The sequence below is a fragment of the Anolis carolinensis genome, unplaced genomic scaffold (assembly GCF_035594765.1).
Source record: "Anolis carolinensis isolate JA03-04 unplaced genomic scaffold, rAnoCar3.1.pri scaffold_12, whole genome shotgun sequence".
NCBI classification, from domain to species: domain Eukaryota; kingdom Metazoa; phylum Chordata; class Lepidosauria; order Squamata; family Dactyloidae; genus Anolis; species Anolis carolinensis.
The window spans coordinates 23669183-23685302 of record NW_026943823.1 but is presented as its reverse complement, the minus strand read 5'-3'; positions in this window follow the sequence as shown (position 1 = coordinate 23685302).

The following is a 16120-nucleotide window of genomic DNA, read 5'->3' as shown; positions in this document are numbered from 1 at the left end:
TCTAGATGGCCTTTGAAGGTCCCTTTCCTTACCTATGGTCTTATGAAACCAACTAGATAGTCTTTGAGGCCCCTTTCCTTATGTATGGTCTTTTGATGGCCTGATGAGTTCATCTAGAGGGCCTTTGACGGTCCCTTTCATCACCTATGGTCTTATGAGACCATCTAGATGGTCTTATGAGATCGTCTAGATCAGGGGTCCCCAAACTAAGGCCCATGGGCCAGATGCGGCCCTCCAAGGTAAGTAAGTAAGTAAAAGTTTATTTGTATACCGCCCTCTCTCCCGAAAGGGACTCAGGGCGGTTTCCAATATAAAATCAGCATAAAACATTGTACAGTAAAACACTGAAAACACTATAAAACGCTATAAAAATTAGAAACAAAAACAAAACATAACAATTGACTAAAACAATCGCATAAGCAGAAGGAATATAATCACTCAAATAACATGAATCTGCAAAGAAAGAGGGGGAAAAAAGGCCACTGGGATGGAGGAGAGGATGGCCTGGAGGGACCACTAGAACTAAAATGCAACGTGATATTCTAAGATGCTTTGGGGCAGAGGAATAAAGTGCAGTGTTTCAGGTCAAAGAGGTGGCCGGTGCGACTACTATAGCTATGGGCTCGGTTATCCAAAGGCGCAGCGGAAGAGCCAGGTTTTAAGCAGCTTTTTGAAGGAAGCCAGGGTGGGTGCTTGCTGGATCTCCTCCGGAAGGGAATTCCAGATCCGGGGAGCAACAATAGAAAAGGCCTGCTCCCTCGTCCCCGCCAACCGAGCCTGGGATGGTGGCGGGAGCGAAAGAAGTGCCCTACCGGATGAACGAAGGGGACGAGTGGGTTCATAGCGGGAGATGCGGTCACAAAGGTAGGTGGGTCCCAAACCGTTTATTTACTAGGCTCCTATCATAAACCTTAGGCTTAGGGTTGACCCAAGTCTGAAATGATTTGAAGGCACACAACAACAACAATCCTAATTTTGGACTATTTCATCCTAGTCCGGCCCCCCAACAGTTTGAGGGACTGTGAATCAGCCCTCCACTTAAAAAGTTTGAGGACCTTGTTCTACAGTGTAATTCTACCAGCAGGTTACTATGTTTCCCTATGAATCACCTGCTCTGTAAAATTTTTTATTATTTTCTCTATGTTATAAACTAAACTTTTTCACGAGAACCTTTTTGTCAGATATCTATCAAGTTCATCATATCTGCAGTCCGTGAAAGCTTGTGCCACGATAAAGTCATTAAACTGCAAGGCACCGCAAGGCATTTTATATGTATTACTGCAGCAGATGGACTTGATCACCCCACAGCTATTCATAAACTCTGACATCTACCATCTTAAATGCTTGTCTAATTTTAGACTGGATATTTCTGAAATTGGATGTATTTTTTTCTTTACCTATTGTCCACTGTCTGGGTTCCACCTGAGATAAAGTACAGATAAAAGATATGGCAATAATGACTGGAGAGTACACTACTATGAACCAGTCACGGTCCATAGTAGTAGAAAGAATAAGAGGGAGAAGGAAGAGAGAAAAAAGAAAAGTAATACAGCTTTTATTTGCTCTGCAGATCAGTCGTATGTGCAGTTTAATTAACTAGGTGTTCTTTCTTGGTCTATACACAAGGCACGATGGTGGGACTCAACTGAGATGCTCCCCTGAGTAAACTGTATTGCTATGGTGAGCTTCCTATTGTTAAGTATTCAACTTCACCCTGAAATGCATTATGGATTTATTATTGTTATTACCAAGTTACCCTAAATAGCTTTTTTTCTGGGTGGGGGGAGGAAACCATAAATAAATCCAGGTACATTTCAAAGGAACAAAAGCAAGATGATGGCAAAAAGACATATCTCTCTGTACAGCTTCACCACGGGGAAATCTAATTCATGTTTGCCTAGATTTACTGGAAGGAACGACCTTGAGAAAGGAAACAATCTTTGTTTTTCAAGCCTCGCCTAATCCACACATGACTGAAGTGTGATAATATTTTACCAAGATGATTTGTAGACTTTTCCCTCACCGGACTCATGTTGTGAGACTTTTCAGCATTATTCTGTAATATACGAAGTCTTTGGAAAGACGAATACAGGTGGTCAGCTGTGACAATATCAATTGCACCCCAGGCCTGGAATCCCTATGACCACAGCACCATATAAGAGTCCAAAGTATAAGCAAACAGTATATTGCAAAAACACATAAAATATAGGAAAAAGTAAGAATAAGGAAAGCAGATGTATATGTTGTGGTTCAGTCTGATGATGAAGGGGAATTTGGGTTTCAGCAGGTTGACTGAGAAAATGCTGAAGGCTCTGAATTGTCAAAAATGCAGACTGACCAAAGAAATGTTGAAGGCTCTGAATTGTCAGAAATGCAGACTGACCAAGGAAATGTTGAAGGCTCTGAATTGTTAGAAAGGCCACAAGCTAGCAGGGAAGCTGAAGTTAGTGATAAGCATGAACTTTCACAGGATTTTGAACATCAACAAAGTCCAGGTGGCTCTGGCATCGAATCAGAGGAGTCTTCCTTAGATCGAGATACAAGGTTAAGGTTAAAGGTTCATCGTCCCAGTTGTTCTCTGAGAATAGCTGGGAAATGTGTGGGAACTCAAGGACAGAGAAATGCTTTCTTAGCCTGTAAGCATGGTTAAACAGAGAGAAACAGGGAAAGGTTTTCAGACGAAGATTTTGGAAGATTTTGGAAGATTAACTCCTGCCTTGTCTCTGCTCATGGAAAAGGTCTCTTGTTTTGGTTCATGCTTAGTTCCTGAGTTTTTTTATTGTATTTTGGAGTTCATGCTTCCTTGTTTTTCAGGACTGAGTTGCTATATTCTACAAAGACTTTGAACTATATTCTGCAGATTGCCTTTACAATTAGATTGCTGCTTTCTTTCCTGCTTTTTATTAAGACTTTGCTATCTTTTATCAATAAACTGTAACAACCAAGTCTGCTGTGGTGGAGTGTGTGTTAAGAGCAAGGTGAACCAGTGCTGAGGTGCAACAGTATAATCCAAAAATGGGTTAGCAATAGGTGATAACCAGACAGTAATTCCAAATGTCTCATGCAAATTCCAAGTGATATAGTCCAAGAGTAGCCAGAAAGTCACAAGTACAGCACAAATCCACAAGCAAAAGTATACTTAGAAAAAAGTTGAGCAAGATTACAAAACGAGAATATAGAAAACTTCCAGGATACTTGAATCCAATAACAAGGCTTGACTTGAGACAAGGTCTAGAGTTTCCTCACTTGAATGCTATGTTGCCTGAATTAACTCTTAGGAAAACAACTTGCTAATTAATAGATAGCCATTAAGTCGTTTATTTAATCAACAGTGGTCACCAGATACTTCCAGAAAATCTGCAAGGATAACACTGTAAACCAGAATAAAAACCACTCTTTCTTTGGAATGACTGAGTTCATTCCGCCCTTAGATTTTTTTCCTACTAAAAACTTTGTTGCAAATCTTGGGATTCCCCTGACAATGCTGATCTACCCAATCACTCTCTCAAATGTGTAGTTCCATTTTATCTACATGAAGATTGACAGTAAATAAGCCCAATAAGGAATAGCTCAGGCGGTTTGATATTTAGCTTGGAGAAGAGAGGATTGAGAGGCAACATGATAGTCATCTTTAAATATTTGAAGAGATGTGATGTAGAAGATGAGCAAGCTTGTTTTCTGCTGCTTCAGGGACCAGGACACAAAGCAATGGATTCAAGCAACAAGAAAAAGCTTTTGAGGTTAAATATTAGGAAGACCTTCTTGACTGTAAGAGCTGCTTGGCAGTAGAATGGGCTAACTTGAAGGATGGTAGATCCTCATTCATTAATGGTCTTTAAATCAAACTTGAGTGGGCATCTCATGGGGGTGCTTCGGTTGTGTTTTTCAGTGTGGCTTTGTGATCCCTTCCAACTCTATGATTCAATGAGGAAATGTTTTGACACCTATATGGTGTTGGATAGTCACAGAGCAGTGGTTCTCAACCCATGGATCCCCAGATGTTTTGGCCTTCAACTACCAGAAATCCCAACAGCTGGTAAACTGGCTGAGATTTCTGGGAGTTGTAGGCTAAAACACCTGGGCTGAGAACCACTTTCATAGAGGACTGGTGTTTGGAATGACAGAAAAGGTCATTTGGAGCAAAAGTAGTAGAAGTTTTATTAGAGGAGCTCTATCCAAGGTTGAGATGCAAGTTTGACCTGCAACAGCTTGGGAGAAAACAAATATCAGAGGCAGAAAGAAATGAAATAATGTTCACCCCAAGAATATTAATGTATATGAGGAGACATATTAGACATAGGAAATCGTGAAACATATGTGGTTGTTAGGGATTCCTCTTCTTCAGAAGAGGAAGGGGAGCAGGAGAGTGTTCATGAATCTGAGGGTGAGTTGGAATCTGAGGAGGAGACTTTGCAAGTACCCACATTTCAGGAGAGGCGAAAGGAAACAGAGCAGAGACATCATTCGCTAGGATAGCTGCCAGAAATGCAGCTGAGTAATTAGGAACTGCCCTCGCAGCTGTGAGGGAACTCAGGGCTATAAAGCAGAAGCAGGTGCAGCCAGCTCTTGCTGGTAACAAACTGACTCTAATGCCTTCACTCCCTGTGTGCCTGCTCTGAGTCCGCATCTGGATTTATTGCTGTTTCTTTGTCTGAAGTAAGACTTTGATTTGGGACTGTATCAGAGACTAAGAACTGCATTTGCCCTAAGACTTCCTTGCTTCCATTTGCAGGGTTTCGGGGTGATTGACCTTTGGCTTTGGGAGTTGTAGCTCACCTTTATACAGATAGCACTGAACCCAGCCGACTTCGGATCTGGACCACACTTGGCACACAAGTTTCTCAAATGACCCGGGCACCGCCGGGTCCCCAAGCTAGTAAATAAATAAAAATAAGGATGTTTCTCTGGCCAAGTACTTTGGAGATTTGAAAGTATCGAAAAAGGGATGCTACTTTTTAATGGGGGAAAGAACATGTCCTCTCCCAAATTCCATTTTTCATTGGCCTTGAGCCTACAATATGCTTCTATAGTGCAAAACTTCACTCAGGACTAGTGCATCTATTGAATATTATCATGGTACACCCCATGGTCTACCGACCAGTGTGCCTGTTTATATTCCATGTGTGCAATGGGCATAAATACCAGCTGTTTCTGCAATCTCAAAGAGCGGAAGGGTATATCGAAGGCACTGATGAGTAGCTGCACCCCGTCTGAGAATGCTCTGAGAATGTTCAGCGGGAATCCTATTGACCAGCTCCTGCTCGAGTCAACCCACTGAGCCAATTGTGGAATGGCATTTCCAATACAAAAATACACCCGATTGATTCAATGGCTATCCTCTCACTATGCAAATATTTAACTATTCTGCCCATGCAAGCATACATGAATCATTTCCGGTTGTTTTTCCTGCTGTGGAGAAAATGAATATTTCTCCTCTGTTCTCACCTGATATTTGCACATTGGGAAGTATTGGAAGAAGCATTCTTCCCATGGGTTGTGTTGTGTGAACATTGTGGGACTTTTTGTGCATTTTATTATTATTATTATTATTATTATTATTATTATTATTATTATTATTATTATTAAAAAATTAAAGATGCGATTTTCAGATAGCATGTTTCATGGATATGTCTATTTTTGATGTTTTTATAGTTTTAATGGTTTTAATCTATAGTTTTATGTTTTTAATTTAGATATGTGATATATATATATATATATATATATATATATATATATATGGCTTTGAATTTAGCCATTTATTATGTTGTAAACCACTTTGAGTCCCCCCAGGGGTGAGAAAAGTGGAATAGAAATGCAGTTAATAATAATAATAATAATAATAATAATAATAATAATAATAATAATACATCACACACAGTCCTAGACACTTGGAAAGTGTCCGACTTGTGATTTTGTGATACGAAATCTAGTATATCTATTTTGTTTGCTGTGTCATAATAAAATAATAATAATAATAATAATAATAATAAGAATAAGAATAATAATAATAATAAGAAGAAGAAGAAGTCTGCTGTGGACTCATCTTGTTGTGTTTCAAATAATAATAATAATAATAATAATAATAATAATAATAATAATAATAATAATAATAATAATAATAATAACCATGCGATGTGTGTGTGTGTGTATGCAGAAAATAGAAATATTGCAGGGGAAAAAAGTGATGAAGTTTTGTGCCTGATTATTCTCTCTTTGTGTTATTTAGATATCTATGTGGGTTTTATTGTTGCAAGATTTTTGGTTTGTTGCTCTTCCACATGCACAGTGCGAAACTGGTTGGAAATAGTGTTTCTTATGCAAAAAAATGTTTTGTAGAAATACCCATTCTTTTCATGCAAAATACTTCAGGAAGTTCTGAATAGATTAATTTCCAACAGTTGAAAACTGTACAAAATTGCTGCAATTGAGTTACCCTTCCCAACTGATAGCAAACAATTCTTTTTTTTCACAGTTAGGAAATGAGTAATAATTTATTTCAACTGTAGTTGAGGCTAACATTTGAAATTATGTGAAAGGATTATCCTCGTGGACAACAAGTTAAACATGAGCCAACAATGTGATGCTGCAGCTAAAAAAGCCAATGCTTTATCATCTTCCTCCGATGGATGAGCAGAAAGCAATGGAAAGGACCAAATCAACATCTATGTATTAACGTACACACACACTTCCTTCTAATGAGTCTGCATTTATTTCACTTTGGCAAATGAAAGGTAAAAGCAGCATTTCTCAAACCGTGTTTCCTGGTTATTAATTATCTCATATTTTTCCTTTTGTCCACATCCTTCTTGGGTTACAATTTAATGCGTTTCTGCTCGAGTCAAATCTGATTTATCAGGAGGCAAATGTATCAGACTGGCTTGATTTGCATTGGGGCTCTTTACAAATAAACCAGGCAATGGTGTGTGTGTGTGTTAGTTTTTCAGCATCGTTCCCTCCTGCTTTTCCTTCGTATTTTTTTTTTTTAAATCAGATACACTTGAGAAAAACAAAAGCCGCCTTGTAAAATGCTATTATTATTTACCGAGCTCTAATAGCAGAAGCAGTACTTGAAAGCACTATCTTTCCTCTCAAATACGAGAGACTGTTCTTTATGGCTTATTGTTGCTGTTATGGGAGCGTTTTGAGAAGCGCGTTCCAGCTCAACTTGGGGGCAAATCTGAACAGGCTCATTGCATCCAAATATCAGGTGAAGTGGGAAGGTCCTGGATTTGAATGAGGCAAACGTAGAATAATGGAAACAAGGCAAACAACAATTTATGGGATTGTCGGGAGTATAAAAAGTAGGCTTCTCTGTTTATTTTTGGAATACAGTAACTGCCTACGTGTATTAGTTTGCTTCAAAACCCATCTTTCATAGCTTCATTGCACTCTGGTTGAGTTACTCAAGGAAGCCCTGTAGCCAGTGTTATTGTGGTCGTTCTGGTTCTGGTCAGAAGATCCTTTGAAGAGTAGAGATCCTCATCTGGTCTCAGAGGGAAATAGGGGACAGGATTAAATCCTTCCCAAATCTTGTAGCTTCAAAGGACAATCTCTCGTCTCTTCACCAGGCTGGCCCAATGTCCTCAAATAACAACAACAACAACACATACTTACTTAGGTGATCCCTCCTAGGTCCTCCGTTTCTGGTGTCTTGGGGTGGGTTGGCTAGACGGGCCTTCCTCTTGGCACGTTTCTCCCTTAAGCCCTCCATTCGTGCCTCTTCGAACTCCACAGCACTGCTGGTCACAGCTGACCTCCAATTAGAGCGCTCAAGGCCCAGGGTTTCCCAGTTCTCAGTGTCTATGCCACAATTTTTAAATCTCTTTTCCTGCCCACCAACATTACATTTCTCATTCTTGAGTTCGGAGTAGAGGAGCTGCTTTGGGAGACGGTGATATTTGGGCATTCGGACAACGTGGCCTTCAGTCCAGTGGAGTTGATGGCGTAGGAGCATCGCTTCAATGCTGGTGGTCTTTGCTTCTTCCAGCACGCTGACATTTGTCCGCCTGTCTTCCCAAGAGATTTGCAGGATTTTCCTGAGGCAACGCTGATGGAAACGCTCCAGGAGTTGAGTGTGACATCTGTAGACAGTCCACGTTTCGCAGGCGTAGAGCCGGGTTGGGAGGACAATGGTTTTGTAAACAAGTCCCTTGGTATCTCTACGGATGTCCCGATCCTCGAACACTCTCTGCTTCATTGTGAAAAATGCTGCACTCGCAGAGCTCAGGCGGTGTTCTATTTCAGTGTCGATGTTGACTTTTGTGGAGAGGTGGCTGCCAAGGTAGCGGAAATGGTCAACGTTTTCTAATGTGACACCATTAAGCTGTATTCCTGGCATTGCAGAGGGATTGGCTGGTGCCTGTTGGAAGAGCACTTTGGTTTTCTCAATGTTCAATGAGAGACTGAGCTTCTCGTATGCTTCTGTGAAGGTGTTTAGAGTGGCTTGTAGGTCTTCTTCTAAATGCTCACAGACTACGTTGTCATCTGCATATTGGAGTTCTATAATAGATGTTGTGGTGACCTTGGTTTTGACCAGTCCATGCCAGAGCTTCCTGTCGGCTGTGGCCACCGCCAGCTCCTTCAAGGTCAAGCCAGTCCCTTCAAGGAGACCATCTATCCATCTTGCCCTTGGTTGGCCTCTCTTCCTTTTTCCTTCCATTTTCTCCAGCATCATTCTCTTCTCCAAGGTCTCCTGTCTTCTCATGATGTGGCCAAAGTCCTTCCTCTTTGCCTCCTCTTTGCCTCCTCTTTCCTGGAGGATGGACTGGTTGGATCTTCTCGCGGTCCAAGAACCAGGCATCCTGAGGAGTGAGGTTGAATGGGCCTTAAGAAGCATTGCTAATAACAAGGCAACAGGAGACAACGGGATCCCAGCTGAGTTGTTTAAAATCTTGAAAGATGATGCTGTCAAGTATGGACTGGTTGGATCTTCTCGTGGTCAAAGGCACTCTCAGAATTTTCCTCCAGCACCACAGTTCAACAGCATCTAATAATAATAATAATAATAAAACTTTATTTATACCCCGCCACCATCTCCCCAACGGGGACTCAGGGCGGCTTACATGGGGCCATGCCCAAAACAATACAATGTAAACAGCATATAAAAGAACAGCACAACACAGTACAATAAGCAATACAGTAAATAATATCCATTACAAAATAAAACAAGGAGACAATAAAAACAAGGGCATCTCTCTTCCTTCGCTCAGCCTTCCTTATGGTCCAGCTCTTTCTCACATCCATAGGTTACTATGGGGAATACCATTGCTTTGACTATGCACTCCTTCGTTGCCAGTGTGATGTCTCTATTGTTCACTATTTTATCGAGGTTGGTCAAGAAGTAAACATCTTCTGATGTCCTGGCTGCAGTCTGCGTCTGCGTCTGATTCACTGGGATTGCATAAATAAATAGCTATTGTACATATTCCATTGTACAACGGGACAATAGCTAGGGATATTGTGAGATATACCAACATTTGCCTAATGCCGATATTTAGCAAAAGTATTGTGAAGAATACATCTGTTGTGCTACCGTGAGTAATTTGTCCCATGACTTACGTGGGCATGTGTCACTAAAAAGATACTACGCTATATGCAGTTTGCTCTTTATTGCTTTCACAGTCCTGTGTGGAGATCTTGGCACCCTATAATTTAAGCACAACAAAACTCCAGCGAGTTTTTTTTCAATCAAGGTATAGAGGTTGAGGGAGGAGGCAGCCAAAACAATCCTGTTTTTCTCAGATTCTGAGTGCTCGTAGAAGGTTGCCCTCTTTTAATGGCAAGGACTGTGCTTTAGAAATGTACACCGAGTACAACGCAGTGAGTCATGTATTCAACAGATTGTGGCCAACTACAAAAGTTAATGTTCGAGTTGCAAGTGCTGAGAGGAGAAAGAAGAAGGAGTGCTATGGCTTAATGGATTGGAAAATAGCTAAAAGAGAACATGGACGCCTCATAAGCAGCACTTTTTGTGCCAGTTGACTGTCCACCCTTTTGTGCATATCGTAAAAAGTGCAAGACTACCTGGTGAAGTTATTCTGGGAACAAGTGGTGACCGGAAGAATTTGCCAGCACTCTTGAAGACAGAAGGTACAGAATTGGGATCATACATTTGAAGTGGGAGTTTAGTGATGGTTTTAGTCAATCTTTTGAGTAAATAGACAAAACCAGCTAAGAAGAACTATTCTTGACATCAGCATAGCTTTCCTTGTTTTCCCCGTGGAGTAGGCCCAAGGAAAGAACAATACACTGAGTCTCATATTGTCTGAAACCAAGGGTGATAAGGACGTATTCTGTTAGAAGGGGTCTAAATAATGCACCTTGTTTACACTGGCATTAATCCTATTAATTACACAGCCTGTTGGGATCTCTAAACCAAATTACATTGTGTTGGAAGGACACAGATAAAGATAGCTGAGCTTCTGTGCAGAATTCCAGTTGTTGTTGTTGTTGTTGTTGTTCTCCTCCTCATCTCTCCTCTGTCGCACCTCAGGTTAGCTTCACCTTGCTGAACACACCAGACTGTACACAGGTTGAAGTCTTTTGTAGTTTATTAGGAAACAGAAAATAAATAGTTCTTAAAAAGCAAAAGTAAAGATCCCCAAGATTGTTGCAAAACCAAGGCTATAAAGAATAATCCAAGAAAGCAGAACGCATAGAACAAAGTTCCATGAATGCTTGACAAAGTCCCATAACTTGAATACACAAGGCTGTAAAGTAATCCAGGGAAGCAAGAGCTAGCTTCTATACTCCAAAACGAGACGTTGCTTTTGACAAAGATTTCTCTCTCAACACACCCTTTAATATTCTGTGCACAGCATGAAGGTATTCCTTTGGCCTCTGAATTCTTTCTCTTTCTTGTTTGCTATTCTAACACTCCTGTGCTGAAATTCCAAATGGCCAGCTCGATCCAGAGATTCTGTTCCATCAAGGCCAGACAGCTCATTAGTAGCATCCTCTGTCTGCACGTTATCTAACCAGGAGCTATCCTCCCTTTGCACCTGGCTAGCTTCGGTATCATCAACACCATTTCCTGCCCTGGGAATGCCTCCCTGCTCCTCATTTCTCACAGCAGGGACACTCTGAACCTGAATCCCATAATTCCCATCAGAGTCATCTTGAACCTGAGTCCCATCATCTTGAACATCAGGAACCTGAATCCCATAATCCCCATCAGAGTCATCTTGAACTTGAATCCCATCATCTTGAACATCAGGAACCTGAATCCCATAATCCCCATCAGAGTCATCTTGAACCTGAATCCCATCATCTTGAACAACAGGAACCTGAATCCCATAATCCCCATCAGAGTCACTCCAGCTGAGTCACAACATTCTCCTCCTCCTCTTCCTCCTCCTCCTCCTCCTTCTCTTCCTTCCTTCCTTCTTTTATTTCTTGATTAAGCTACAAGGTGGTTTACTCTCCATTACCCACAGATTCTGCATCCACAGAGTCCACCATCCATGGCTTTGAAATATATCTTTTTTTAATCCAAAAAAACAAACCATTGTATTTGAGAGATACCATTTCACTACGTCATTGTTTATAATGGTGACGTAAGCATCCATAGAACCATGAAACCAAATCTTAGAAGATATCAAGGGTCCACTGTGATATTACGAGCCAGAATCCTGAATAGGAGTTCCATCTTCCTAAGGAGGCTTACATAAACAAGAATCAGAATAGCTCAGTTTCACAATGCCCATATCCAGTAATGGGCTGCTACTACATTACTATACACCACAGCCAGCAAAGTGCCTTCTATGCATTGTGTGCTGATGCACATTGGGCACTCATGTGCATTGTTTCCACGCTCATGAGGATCCCAATATGCATCTTCCCAATTCACGAACAGTCGTAGAACTTCTGCTACTTAGCTAAGGAGACATAAAGTTACATTAAGTAAAAAGTGTTGTAGAGTTAGAATAAAAAACTGTCAGCTGCTTCTAACCTAGTGATTTTATTTGAAGTGTTTAATGCCAGTGCTAATGTTTTTTGCTTTTGCTTTTTGGTGTGTTTCTTTGCCAACGATTACTTTTGCATTTTTATATCGCCATTTGTTCAGATTTGTTTTTTTATTTTTTATATAAATATGGACATTTTAGCTTTGTTTTTGGTTTTTTTCCCTCTCTTTCCCTTTTTGATCCTTTTTTAATCTCAGTTTTCCTACTTTCTATACAATCAAATGTTCTCACTCTTTTGATGTTAATTTACTCTATCTTATAAGGTAAAACTTCAATTAAATCTATATATATAAAAGAGTGATGGAATCATGGCAGCGGACAAAACAACAAAACTAAACACCCCACAACCTCGAAAATTGACAGCACAACCCCTCATCCATGCCTCTAGGTTGATACAACAAAAAGAAAAGAAAAATAAAGTCCTAATTAGGGAGAGAGGAATAATTGTTTTTATCCAATTGCTGCCAGTTAGAAGGCTAAGCTCCGCCCACTTGGTCTCCTAGCAACCCACTCAGCCCAGGGCAGAGTTAGGCCTCATTTAGGCCTCTTCCACACTACCTATAAAATACAGATTATCAGATTTGAACTGGATTATATGGCAGTGTAGACTCCAGGCCTTTCCACACAGCTATATAACCCATTTATAATCTTATATTATCTGCTTTGAACTGCATTATCTTGACTCCACATATAATCCACTTCAGTGTGCATTCAGTATACAACTGTGTAGAAGGGGCCTCATATAATCCAGTTCTAAGTAAATAATATAAGATTATAAATATACAGTAGAGTCTCACTTATCCAACATAAATAGGCCGGCACCTTTACCCTTTACCTTAACGACCACCAATTTCTCAATACTTTATTTCCCATACCACCATACTTCGCCACAGCAATGCGTGGCCGGGCACAGCTAGTGTGTGTGTGTGTGTGTGTGTGTGTGTGTGTGTGTGTATATATATATAAAACAAAACAAAACAAAACTGTCAGATCATGTTTTCCGTATCCAAACATTTCTGAATTATAATATTATAAATTATAATAATCATTCTATTATTATTCTATTATCATTGTAGTATATTATCATATTATTACTATTATATTATTCACTAGCTGTGCCCGGCCACGCGTTGCTGTGGCGTTGGTGAGAACTTGTTGAGGTAGTGGTGGTATTGAATGTCTGTTGTATGGTTCTCCTTATGTTGAGTATGCATTTGGTTGTTTGTGTACTGTGAAAGTGGTGAGGGTAGAGGAGGTCTATGTCCCTGTGTAGTATTGTATAGTATTATTACGTTGTCCATGTGTTGTGAATGCTTGGATTGTGTCCTGCTGCATAGTAGATCCAGTAAGGGCTGGGTGGCCCTTAGGGATCTCTCCAAACTCTTGTACCTGTCCCCTGGGCTGAGTGGGTTGCTAGGAGACCAAGTGGGCGGAACTTAGCCTTCTAACTGGCAGCAATTGGATAAAAACAGTTATTCCTCTCCCTCTAATTAGGATTTTATTTTCCTTTTCATTTTGTTGTATCAACCTAGAGCCGTGGGTGATGGGTTGTGTTGTCAAATTTCGAGGTTGGGGGGCCTGTAGTTTTGTTGTTTTGTCCGCTGCCCTGATGCCATCACTCTTTTATATATATAGATATAAAAACAAAACTAAACAAAATTGTCAGATCATGTTTTCCGTATCCAAACACTTCTGAATCCATTGCAGTTGGGCTTTGCCATTTCTGCTGCTTTACTTTCTACATTCCCTCACTTGCAGCATGGATTATTATTACTATGCATTCCTTCTCTCTTCCCTTTCTCCTCATGAGAAAATAATGTCACAGCTTGACAAGTGGGCCATGCCCTAAGGTTTCGGCATCTCTATTCCCACATCTTCCTTTTCACTTGCAATGCCCACGACATCCTCTTTGTAAATGTCATTTTTTTTTGGTACTTTAATAGCTTTTTATATTCTGGACTCAGGTGTGTGTGTCCTTTTTTCCTCGGCCATTGCTCTTTTGATGGCAACTGTTTTGATCTCCTTTTGCCAATAATTTCAGGAGATTTTTTTTCCCAGCTGCTTGGTGTCCAGTTTGACGGACATTTCCCTTTTGGCCAGTGCCGTCCACCTCGGGCTCTTTTGCGAAGAGAAATACACACATTTCCTGTTGGTGTTAAAATACAACACTTTCCCCTCTCACCACCCAAATGAAGCTGAGCAGATGCTCGCATTAACTTTTAATTGAATTTATAACACTCCGCCACATGTTAGCATACATTAATGATAAGCATTAAGCAAAACAAAAGAAAAGAAGTTAGAACCAAGGCTCTAGAGGAAGGCAAGGAAAAGGGGAGAGAAAAAAAGGATATTTCTCAAGACTTGGACTTTCCAAGTTTCCTTCTTTTCTACTTGGGAGAAAGAGGTGCAAACAAATTTGATGCTTCAACATAAGGCACATTTCAGGACTCCGATTGTGGTGGAAAATACTGTATATACTTGAGTATAAGCCTAGTTTTTCAGCCCTTTTTTAGGACTGAAAAAAGACCTCCTTGGCTTATACTCGGGTGAGGGTCCTGGTGGGCTAATATTCGGGTCGGCTTATACTCAAGTATATATGGTATATTTATTATTTTTCTCTATTATTAGTATTGTTGCATTAATTATTTTACTCTATCAATTATTATTATTACATTTATTATTTTACTCTATTATTGTTGTTACTTTTACATTTACCGTAGAGTCTCACTTATCCAACATAAACGGGCCGGCAGAATGTTGGATAAGCGAATATGTTGGATAATAAGGAGAGATTAAGGAGAAGCCTATTAAACATCAAATTAGGTTATGATTTTACAAAACATCATGTTATACAACAAATTTGACAGAAAAAGTAGTTCAATACGCAGTAATGCTATGTAGTCATTACTGTATTCATGAATTTAGCACCAAAATATCATGATGTATTGAAAACATTGACTACAAAAATGGCTTGGATAATCCAGAATGTTGGATAAGTGAGACTCTACTGTATTACATTTATTATTTTACTCTATTATTGTTGTTACTTTTACATTTATTTTACTCTATTTTTATTATTATTAATACATTTATTATTTTACTATATTATTACATTTATTATTTTACTGCATTTATTATTATTATTATTACATTTATTATTTCACTCTATGACTATTAAAAGGATACATAAGCACATTTACATTGAAGAAAATAAAATAATGATTTAATCAGAGTTGAACAGTCATATCTTAAATTACAGTTCGATGTAAAGATTCAAAAACGTTTAAACTACGGATGCCTCAATTAATGTAATTTTATTGGTATCTCGGCTTATACTGGAGTCAATGTTTTCCCAGTTTTTTTGTGGTAAAATTAGGTGCCTTGGCTTATATTCGGGTTGGCTTATACTCGAGTATATACGGTATCTATGCTGGTCTATCCAATGCAATTTTCTGAAACAGCACCCAAAATAACCCCAGGAACATGCCTAAAGATGAAGACACCAAGAAAAAAATGTTTGGTTGTTGTATGTTGTGTTATCTCCTGACATTTCACCCGCATCTATGGCAGGCATCCTCAGACGTGGCCTGCCATAGATGTGGGTGAAACGTCAGGAGAGAATGCTTCTGGAACATGGCCATACAGCCTGGAAAACATACAACAACCCTGTGATCCCGGCCATGAAAGCCTTCGACAACACATATATTTTTTTGTTGGTCTGTGTTATTATCCGGAGAAGTTACTGTGGGGCCGCGGACCATATTTTAGTTCTTCCGGACCACTGGTGGTCCATGGACCACAGGTTGGGAACCACTATTTTAAACCTATATAGCACCTGGAAGATTGTTAAAACTGCAACTGTCAAAAATCCATAGCATTGGACCATGAAGTGGTGTCAAACTGCATTCATTTTACAGTGTAGACATACCTTTTGGACTAAAACTCCCAAATTTCCCAGCTTAGCTGGAAGATGGTTGTTGTGTGTTTTTCGGGGTTCTGGAACATGGCCACACAGCCTGAAAAACACACAACAACCTTGTGATTCCGGCCATGAAAGCCTTCGACAACACATTTGCTGGAAGAGTTTAGGAGTTGTGATACAAAATTCAACTTTCCAGAGCTTTGGTCCTGAATATGGCTAATAACCAATGATTTTA